At 43.3% G+C, this 11557-nt stretch overlaps 1 long non-coding RNA gene across 1 annotated transcript; it reads left to right on the plus strand.

The window, feature by feature from the left end:
* Positions 1-1133: 1133 nt before the first annotated feature.
* LOC134100268 (uncharacterized) lies at positions 1134-1884 on the plus strand. The gene is made up of 3 exons (XR_009941236.1): positions 1134-1215; positions 1436-1543; positions 1668-1884. It is a non-coding gene; the product is annotated as an uncharacterized LOC134100268 (long non-coding RNA).
* Positions 1885-11557: the final 9673 nt, after the last annotated feature.

The following is an 11557-nucleotide window of genomic DNA, read 5'->3' on the forward strand; positions in this document are numbered from 1 at the left end:
GCTGCCGCCAAATTCGCCAAATTCTACCCTCCTGCTTGAATCAGACCGTCATCCGCACACAAGGATGTTTTTGACAGTAGGCTAGCCTATGTTGGCAGCAATTGCTAAATTCTATCCTCCTGCTTACCCAAGCTAGAAGAAAACCAAAAACTCTCCTCTTAAACTCTTCAAATTAATTTGAAAAGTAGTCAATTTGATTGTTGACGACCTTTATTACACGCTACGACACCCAAAACGACCAAATTGTGTGATTTGATGCACGTTTTAAACGGCCTCAAAAATGGTTACAGTTAACCCCAAAGTACCCAATTTTGACCCTGTACCTTGTATTGGTACTAATAGGTACCATTTCGGGTACATAAATAATGTACCTTTTCACCAAGGGACCATATTGTACCTATGGGTACAAAAAGCCCATGGACTGTCACTCAGAAGTTGATAGGGGAGGAGATTCGGGAGCAAGCGTTATTTTTTCGTCTCACTCAAAGAATGGAGGAGCAGTTTTCAGCAGAGGAGCTTGGTGTGGGGAAACGTGCTGTGGTGCTGGCATAATCTTTATGGAACAGGAGGCAACGCTATTCAGAGGTAAGATGTAGTTGCAATTTATCGAAATTCAGTTTGTAAATGTTGAATACTGTTAACGGAATCAAATTGTTCGCTTAAAGGCTAACATATTAGCATTCGCTAGCTATGCCCATGTCATGTTAGCTATATTCAGATATTTTGAAACGGTGTTCAAACGCCTTCAGTAATGCATGAGGTAAGGTATAGTTGCAATTTATCGAAATTCGGGTTTGTAAATATTGAATACTGTTAACTGAGTCAAATTGTTGGCATAATAGGCTGACATTAGCATTCGCTAGCAACGTAGCCTATGTTAGCTATGAATATTTTTAAACGGTGTTCAAACGCCTTCGGTAATGCATGACTATCATGATAGATGTTAAGGAAAGGTATTTTGTGTGTGTTTTATCACTGTTTCCCATTTTAATGTGAAGTTAGTTAATACTGTTGAGTCAAATTGGCTTAAAGGCTAACATTAGCACTCGCTAGTAACCTAACCTTATGAACCATATGAACCTTATGAAACGTTCTGCTAGCTGCTAACGTTAATCCCTCTCACACAGATAACCGCAGAATGTTGGCGTGTGGAAGTACCTCTACTCAGAGTGATAGAGAAAACTATGGCTCTGCTTTTACTGAAGGAATGGCTACGTAAGTAACACAACTTGGTCGTTTTTCTTAGTGTATTGATAGTATTTTTCTTATTGATGTTAAATACACATAGAAATGAAAATAATACAGACAATTTTTAGATTGTTTAGTTTGTCCAGGAGAAATTATTGCTTAGGGTCATCTTGTGCTGTTTCATTGTGTCATTTTTTTTAATTTATATTAATGTATTGCATATGCCATTTCTCTCTCAAACGCACAGCGGAGCGGGCAGCTTTATGAATATAAGGTGAAAAGGATGTATGGAGAAGTTTTGGGAGAGTCAGACAGTCCACGGAACTTGCAATGACTTAGCAATGATCTATGCCAGGTGAGTGGATTGACATACTGTAGTTGCATACATGTGTATTTTACACAATCTGTCTGAGGCTATTTATTTGTGTGGTTGAAAATATCTAATTCTGAGGTTTGTGTTTACATTTTGCTTCCAACAGACGTACAACCCCTGCTGTCATTGGTGATACCACTGCTTGAAAATATGTCAACGTCCTGTAGATCAAGTAAGGTTCCAGTCGAAGTCCTCCTGAAGAATTTGTTGGATTTCTGCCAGTTTTTGATATTGAACTTTAGTGCCTTTTGAGACTCTTGGCTTTTTAATGGCACGCCTCATTCTACCCAAATGGAAGGATTGGAGTGTGTTTATATTGTATATGTTTATAGGCATGCTAATATTTGCTTAGGCTTTCACATTGTTTTCTGAGATACTACTCAATGATGTCATTGTGACTCATTGTTAGCCTGGCACGCCCTCCCAGTGACGCAACGCCTTCAGGCTTTTGCTGCTGGTCTGGTCAACTGCTCATTGAGAAGGATTTCTGAGTTCCCGAAATCTGCGGAACTGCCCCCTTTGGTCGAGAACCAATCAACTTTGAGCAGCTCCAACGGCTCTGGGTAGAGGCGTGTTCAAGGCAGCGGAAAGAGTGTTGTTATTGGTTTAAACTCGGCAATCCGCTTTCTGACATCTACCAGTAGCAAACCGAGGCACTTAAAGGAGGCGGGTCAACCAGCGCTGGCAAGAAACCGTGTTAGCACAGGCTGTTGGTCAGACTAAAGTCTCGCAGAGCCTTTGAAAGTCGATGGTAATCAGGCTAACTCATTGTATCACACTTCAAGACGCGTATCTTTTACTCAATTAGTGTATGCACTGTGAATCCAAACATGAGAATTCTAAGATTATAGCAACTGCAAAGTTACTGCAAGGACAATGTTAGTTTTGTAAAAACCTTAAGTGACAAGCACAAGATGCGATAGTGCTGGGAGCTTTTCTCTTGTAACATTTTAATGCATTTGTAATGGTGACGGTAAGCAGATACTACATTATCATCTCATATGTTAGTATTAACATTAACTTAAAAGCATGCAAGGTTTTTTTGTGTGAAGTGGTTAACTCAAATATTGGTATAATATAGATCAAGGTTATTAATGTTGATCACCTATGGTGCAAGTTAATCATTTTTTTCCCCTCTGCATATAAACACAATGTGGAAGCAAAATATTGGAGATCAAACTGTTTTATATTTACACTTACATAAAGAGTTACAACATGTTTTACGTTAATATGCATATTGATTAATGTAAGATACTTTGATGTTTTGATATGAATGTGTTAACTTTTATGTACCTGTATTCATGTGGAGTATTGTGTGTAATATCACAAAGTGATTTTTCTCTCAGAATAAACATTTTAATTTACTTATTGGTTGTGTGAATACATTTCAATTATACCACCTTAAATTTTCACTGGGGTTGTACCCTTAAAGTACAGATTAGTACCTTTTAAGGCTGCTATGCTGTAATGATATACACAGGTACATTTCGGTCATTGCAGGTACACAAGTGTACCTTGATGGGTACAAATGGCTAGGGTACCAAACGGTACCTGCATTAGGGGTACATTATTGTTCTTCAAAAGGGTACTGCCCCAGCGACAAGCATTTGTACCGTTTTAGGTACACACTGGTACTTCCATTTCTGAGAGTGTGTCTGCCAGCACACACCGAAAGTTAAGGAAGTTGAGACGGTGATTTTAGACCTTCTACAGTTACCGTTTATGCATTTATCTCTGACAGTAGCGTAGCGTAGTTGCGCAAGGCCCCGGTGCAAGTCTGGCGCTGGACCCCCCCCCCCCCCCCCCCCCCCCATTATTACATGGACAGCGACTATTTGCGTAACTTGCACACAGCCTACGATCAAAAACAGAATGCATACAAATTCATTCAACTGAACACACCACGTTCCCTTGCAGCACAACAATGGCCTCATCAAAGAACACACTGAGGACGGCTTGACGCCGAAACGCGTTTGTTTTATAGGCATGGTGCTACAATAAAGTATAAGATAATTAGCTAGTGAGTGCGGTTCTTTTGCACATTGGAATACGATATTTAACTCGCACCCGAAGAAGGAGATATCTTGGAGTTTGAGCGCGCCTCTCTCTGCAAACTCATCAAAGAACAAACAGACACAAATTATGGCGCAGCGGCCATTTAACTAACCTGTTCGCCGATCAGTTGCCGTATAAACAAAAACCCTTGGACTCACCCGTCAGAAGTGTAGGCCTACTTTGCGTGTCTTCTGCTCAGCAAACTCGTTCACTATTGTGGTGAAATCCAATTTCCTCGCCCTGTCATTTTCGATGGAGAGTATGGCCAATCCACTCAGTCGCTCCTGACCCATGGCACTCCTCAGATTTGTCTTTATTAATTTGCTGACTTTCCACGACTTTAGTAAGAGTAGGAGCCTATAGCCTACCTGTTTACATTTGCTAGCATGTGCAGCAGCCTATGATCAGAGATGACGTAAAAATGTTATGACTGGACAAACAGATTTCCCAGCAGGCCATGTTACAACATCTTGTAAGTTGACGATAAAATAATCATTAATGGTATTAGTTTTATTGATTAATTTTGATTCTAACATTGAAATGTCATTAGTAAAATCAAAATGATATGGAAAGTAGGAGAAAATACAAGAATGGGGAATGGATAGGTGCCACCATGAGACCAAATTGTAGGAGATAGTGAAGGATTTAAATAGCAATCAGTTCGCCAACTTAGCTATATAGGAAGAGATGGCGTCATTGATGACAACAGTTGACTTTATGTCTCAAAGCTAGGAGTTGCGGGGCAAATTCCGGAATGCAAAGGGCCCTGCGAAGCTCAGGGGCCCCGGTGCGTTGCACCGGCTGCACCGTCGCACGCTACGCCCCTGATCTCTGATCACATCTGTGGACACTGTGCTCTAGTTACAGTAAGAGTGAGAAAGTTAGACAGTATCTTTGTTAGAGATTCGATTTTAGACAAACAGCATTATATTTTTTGGTAATTTTAATTGAATGCATTACTTCATTCCTTTAAATCTTGTGAATTACTGTATCAAGAGTTCACAAGAGTTCATAATCTGAGCTCAGTCAGGATTACATAATGATTTCATCATTTAAGGTTAATTTCTCATGAGTTGATTATGTCTGTGGCCCTCAACTAAAGGGTAACTCTTTATGGTAAGGGTACATGAATTATCATGAATTCATGCATGGACCCTGAATTTAATTCCATGAATAGTGATGAACACATTTTTAGCAGTAAAAACCCCATCGTGACCTTGCTTAATAAATCATAATTTATAACAATGAGGCCTCTGTACCTAATGTTTTAGCTGACGTGTTGTTAATGCGTGTCACGGATGGCAGACAATGAGCTTGTGCTAATTCCTGATGATTCATGAGATATTAAGGGATTCAGTAATGCATCAATCATTAATTAATTCACACATGAATTCATGATGAGTCATGTACCGTAAAATGTTACCAGTCATGGTAATAGTGGCAGAGTTATGTAATTTGTTTACCAACATATTTATCCAAGTGTTTCATACCACATTTGGACTGATTATAAACCAGCAATGAGTGACTTTTTAAGCCATTCATTCATTCATTCATTCATTCATTCATTCATGTTGTTTTCATTTCATTTCATCCCTTCCCATCCTCTAGTGTTCCTATCCCGTGACGTTTTTAGCCCCAGACGCAGCCGTTTGCTATTCCAACACTGTGTTCATATGTGAATGGCACTGTGTGGATGAGACCACTGTTTAATAAAGCCGATGGAGGATCCGGCCTCTGAGGATCAACTTGTTTGTGCTGCTTAACAGCCGCCGACTGGCGGAGCGTTGATTGGCCTGACGCTCCTCGCAAATCCCCATATCGCCAGGGCAACCGCTGCCCTCTGCCTGTTGGAGCGGAATCAAAGATGGGTCTCCATGCGGTAAGCTGCGGGGCTCAGCTCTTGACTTGGGTGGCAAAGACATGCTTTTCCTTTTTTTTGTCCTCGCCACAGAAAATGGAACATGGGTAACCTTTGTTTGGTTTCAAAGCGTTCCTTTTAACCTAAGGGACAGAAAAATGGCATGGCTAAGCTGTGCAGTCGGAGATCAAGCAAGTCTTATTAAGTTTCCAGTTGAGAGGACAGCTTGTCCCTCTTTGCTCCCCGTATTCAGAGCGACTCCGTACTTCAGAGGAAGGTCAGGCAAACGAGATGCTGTTTTCTGAAATTGGTCTTCAAAAGCGTATTACAGAGAGAGGATAATTAAAGTGAGTGTGCAGGCTGGATAACGTTGCTCTGAGATAAGGCAGACTGAATGAGGTTGTATTTCCTGTTTAAGGGTAAGACAGAAAACAAATAAAACAAATGAATGCAACTAGTAATGCCCATAGAAGAAACACTACAGCAAGCGGCAAAATATCCTCTTTTCACCGTGTGGATGCTGAGAATGGGAGGATTTATGGTTGCAGATAACGTGTCAGAAATCACCTGTGTATTCAAATAATGTCCACTGAGGTTACACTACAAGAATGAAGCATTGTTAGCCTTTCAAGATTGTGCATATAAAATATACTGTATACTGTATATTTATATATATATATATAGATAGATAGATATATAGATAGATAGATAGATAGATAGATAGATAGATAGATATAGATATATATATATATATAAACCAGAAATGGTCATTGTATGTGATCTGGCCTCTACAATATTATGGCAAAAGCTCAAGTATTACTGTAAAAGAATCCATCGGCATCAAATGTTGCAAAGGAAAATGAATAAAAAAAAGAAAGAAATGCATTTGTCTGGCGATCGGTTAGTTACAACTCTATGTGATTTCCTCCATGTCTGTCCCTTACGGTGAGTGTGTGGTGGTGGCATGTAATATCACTGTGAGCACTGAGATGTGGAGGGCAGATATGGCGTCATACACACACACACACACACACACACACACACACAGACAGGTGACAGGCCTTCAGCGCCTCACGGCCACGCCGGCTTATTTCCACGCTGGGGCCCGTGAGCACGCCTGAGAGGAAGATTACAAAGCCGTACCACAGACGGGCGCTTGAACTCAAAATGAGAAAAAACACACACACACACACACACACACACACACACACACACACACACACACACACACACACACACATACACTCCCCCATGCAGGAATTCAAGCAGAAAAAGGGAAAAGGAGGTTATTTATGTCTCAGATCCCCCCACCCCCCCGGAGGAGAGATTTAAACCAAATGGGGTTGCTGTGTTCTCTATCAGCCGGTGCTGCTGGAGATATGGAGTCCTTTGTGTCGTGTCTGTGTGCCGCGGCGCCCGCTCCACACGGGCATCGCCAGGAGGGGCTCCGCGCCGCTACGCTACGCTACGCTACGCTAATCAGCGTGCCAGCCTTGATGAATGGGGGTGAAAATTAGCCCTAATTACGCTTTATATCGGCGGGAAATGAAGACGTTTTTCTCGAGGACTCTAATTGCCTGAGCGAGCGCGGCCAAAACAAAAACAACAACATTAATATGATGAATGCTACTTATTGACTTTGGGCTTTAGGCCGTCACCCCAAAACAAGGCCGAGGGGAAGACGAGGAGCTTCAGAGAGAGTTCCCTTTCCACGCGGTCAAGTGGGGATGCACAGAGGGCCTATGCTGAATCTACAGATGACCACTATTTCAGCTGTGGCCGCTCACGGACGATCAGGGAGGATATTGCTAAGCAACGCTGAGGTCAAAGAATATGAGGCTGCTGCTGGAGCCTCTTCAGTCCTGTACGCAGATAGAACATCAGCATAACGAGCGGCGCAGATATTATCAAGCATAATCATCTCTATGACGACCACCCCCGGTCAGTCACCGCAGTGTCCAGTCCCACTCGTCTCTCAGTGTTAAAGGTGGCGTTGGACTCTTTCTGTATCCACCCCAGAACCTCCGGCAGGCACAATACCCACACACACATCCTGGGCTAACGTGAAGAGGTGTGTGTGTGGAGTGGGGTGTGGGGGGGGGGGGGGGGGGTAAAACAGAAGGAAATGTGATGGGGTGTGAGAGTGTGCTTCATTATGGGAGAGGGAAATGTAATAAAGGCTTGCTGTGTGTGTGGACCCTCGCTGGCATAATCTATTCTGACAGGAATAAGTGTGTGCGTGTGTGTGTGTGTGTGTGTGTTAGAGGGGACCGAGTGTCTGAAAGCATGAACCTGCCTTCTCCCCTCTCCCTATCTCTGCTCCTCCTCCTCTTCTTCTCCTCCTCCTCCTCTTCTCCTCCTCCTCCTCCTCCTCCTCCTCCTCTTCACGGCAGCAGTGCTCTGATAAGGGCCTCATATCACCAGCACCATCACCTGAATTAGCGGCGCTCCATAATTACACCAGGCAACAGGGGAGCTGTCATCCTGATGGGTGAGTCACCCCCGCTACCGCCGTGACGGAGGTGAACGGAACAAAGCCTCGGCTCTACCGCAACCCTCCCCGCAACCGCGCCGCAACCGCGCCGCACCGCGGAGGAGGACAACAGGACAATGACACAAGATGAGAACGTTCACATTAACGCACTCACTTTTAGTCTGTCCTCCAAATGTTAGATTATTAGAAGGAGACGGGTTCTTATTTCAATACTGTGTGTGTGCTAACTGTAGGCTACAAAGCAGAGCCATGTTGGGGGAGAGGTGATTAATATGGCTGCATACTGAACTGTTCTTATGGCAGCATGATTGGGAAAACATGTCATGGTTCCTTTTTGATTCCTTTCTTGATCTTTTACATACCCAGAGACATTAGGTTTCACTAGGTTATATCAGTTTTACTAGGACTTAAGGGCCGTTCACACCAAGAACGATAACGATAACGATAACTATAAATAAATATCGCTCTCGTTAATATGAATGACAACGTTCACACCTAAACTATAACGATAACGACATGAAGAACGATATCGTTGTTGATCACTTTCAGAGTGATTTTGAGAACGATAAAAAGCTAACAGCCAATCAGAACCCATAATATTCTAGCCATCACATTCATTAACATGAGGAGAGACTTTTCTTATCGTTGGCCAGTGTGGACGCTTTTATCGTTATGGTTATAGTTATCGTTATCGTTATCGTTCTTGGTGTGGACGGCCCTTTACTGAAGGACTTTGTCTTAAACTGTAACATGTATGCTTTGTCTTTTAATGACAAAGATCCTTAGAAAGTAGTACTGCAATAGCTTACTGAGCAGTGTTGGCAGTTGTACTGTATGTAGTTTGGTTTTTTTAAGTATATTTTTGGACTTTTCATGTCTTTACTGATAGAACAGTAGAGAGTGACAGGAAGTGAATGGGAGAAAGAACAGGGTTGGGATCTGGAAAGGACCACGGGGCGCCGGGGGCGGGAATCGAACCCGGGTCGCCGGCGTACGGTGCAGGTGCCCCATCCAGCCGCACCACAGCTGGGGCCTGTAGTTTGTTTAATGTACATTACATTACATTGCCATTCATTCATATGCCAATAGGACTATTGGAGGTGAAGCAGAAGTCCATGAGAGGCTAAGTAGCACCACAGCTCCAGGGAGGAGACCAAGACTATTCTGATACCAGGACTAACAGGCTAACAGGCAGCTGTATGTGAACAGACCGCAAGCCGAGACTATTCTGATACCAGAACTAACAGGCTAACAGGCAGCTGTATGTGAACAGACCACAAGCCAAGACTATTCTGATATCAAACAGGAAAAACAGGCAACCGTGTGTGAACAGACTAGATAGATAGATAGATAGATACTTTATTGATCCCCAAGGGGAAATTCAAGACTACAAACTCAAGACTACAAATTCAAGACTACAAACTCAGACTATTCTGATACCAGAACAAACAGGCTAACAGGCAACCGTGTGTGAACAGACTGCAAGCCGAGACTATTCTGATACCAGAGTAAACCAGGGGAGAAAAGTGTGTGTGTGTGTGTGTGTGTGTGTGTGTGTGTGTGCTGACTAGAGGACCTTGAGCAGGACTCTGGGAAACAGAGTGTCCCCTGCCGGCCCTGACAGACCCCCTCCTCCCCCGCGCTGGCCCTGGCTGTGTGCCCGAGTGGCTGGTCAAGCGCCTGCTCCTCTGCCCTCTTCCTGACAAAACGCTGTCCACACTCATTTAGCCGCGCCGGAGCCTCGCAATTAATTACCAGGTGGACACTTCCAGAGGGCCATTGTTTCAGGCAGGACAGCCGTGTTCAATCAGAGCTGACCTCTGGTAATATACACGTTGACCTTGCTACGGTGGTGCTGCTGCCTGGCGTGCGCTCTGGCTCGGAGAGAGAGGAGTGCTTCTCTTCTCTTTGTGTTTATTATGGATGGAGAGGGAGTCGTTGTGGCCTGGAGTCATGTCAATAACTCCACAAAGGAGTAAAAAACAAAAGGTGCGCAGTTGTGTCTTTTCTGTTTGCTTACTGTGTTTTTTTTTTTCTTTCTCTTTTTTTTCTTTTGTAAACCTGCCGATGCAGCTTGGTCATGAATAACAAAAACTTCCTGAAGAAGATGAAGGAAGCATCAAAACAATTCAGTAAACTCAGAAACTTTATAGCTGTGTAAGAAGTCTACTGTATTATCCAAGAGCTTTTTGAAGTATATAAAACATTTTTTAAAAAAAACATACATATATTTTCCTTCAGAACAATCCTCTCTAAAGAAAAATACAGTAAACAGATTTCTTGGCCCCACTGCCCCCATCGGTATAAACCACACTTAACACTAAAGCACACACAGATTCTTGGACATAATTAGGAAAGGGACTTACATTGTGCCGTTTTCTGCCAAGACAATCCTCTGTGACATTTGGGATTCGCATTAGTGTGCCGTCAGCTCCCCTCTCAAGATGGCCGCTCCTAACCGCATCTTTTGGCCACTAATTGGTGCTGCCTCGTTCCAGCAGACTAGCTCCGCGATCTGCTTTTAATTGGTCGAGCTGATCCGGCGTGCATATACCCCTAATTAGAGCTTGCCCATTTGCGTGCAGGACCAATAGCCCTGTTTAAGCAGCACCAGGTTTAAAGAAGGCCAGAGAAGAAAGGGGTATTATGGTCTGGCCTCAGCACACCCTGTGTGGGTATCATCCTTTTAACAGCAGACCTACAAAGACTGTCACACACACACACACACACACACACACACACATACACACACACACACATACACTCACCTCTACTCATTATTCTAGTATTATTTCCACTACTGTTTATTTTGAGCTCACGTTTTTGTATAAGGTATTTCTGTTTTATTTCCTTCGTGATATTGGTGTTGTTTGTAACACTGGCTTTGGCAACACTGTACCAAACAAACAGTCATGCTAAAGCACCCTTTGAATTTGACTGGAGCCGAGTCCACTGAGGTCAGCTCTGGGCTTTATCTACCAAGGCCTGGAGGGTTAACTAGCCTGGTATCACCTGACACTCACTTCGCTTCACTGTGTGAAGAGTCTGGCTACTCTCCATTGGGAAATGTTTCTAACTTTATAACATCGCAATGGGCATAGACTTTGTGTTCACTTTGAAATCATTGGTCCAGCTTAACCAACAACATTGTTCAGGGATTCCTAATGTTACTTCATACTTCACCTAACCTTTACTAACTGATAATAAGCCACATCCCCAGTCAGGAAATAATGTATTTACCTATTTATTTATAATGTATTATTTACCTTTGCTGTATAATGTACACAGTCTTCTTCTGACTGCAGTTTTTAGATGTTAGCAGGTGCTGCTACTACCGTCTACCGCTGCCACACTCGATCTGGACGCTAACGTCATCTCGTCCCTGATTGGCCCACCTTCCTGGTAGGTGAGAGGAACATATGTGAGCTAAACCACATGGCAGCTGACTCAAGGACACACATAGCCTTCCCTTGACCCGGCCCAGATCTGAATCCTTTCCAAAACTAGCTGCTGTAGGTGGAAAGGTGATTAGTGTTTAACAAAAGGAGCCACAAAACAAACAGAGCTGTATCGGACATCAACCGAGGCG

This window comes from Sardina pilchardus, chromosome 13, assembly GCF_963854185.1.
Source record: "Sardina pilchardus chromosome 13, fSarPil1.1, whole genome shotgun sequence".
NCBI classification, from domain to species: domain Eukaryota; kingdom Metazoa; phylum Chordata; class Actinopteri; order Clupeiformes; family Clupeidae; genus Sardina; species Sardina pilchardus.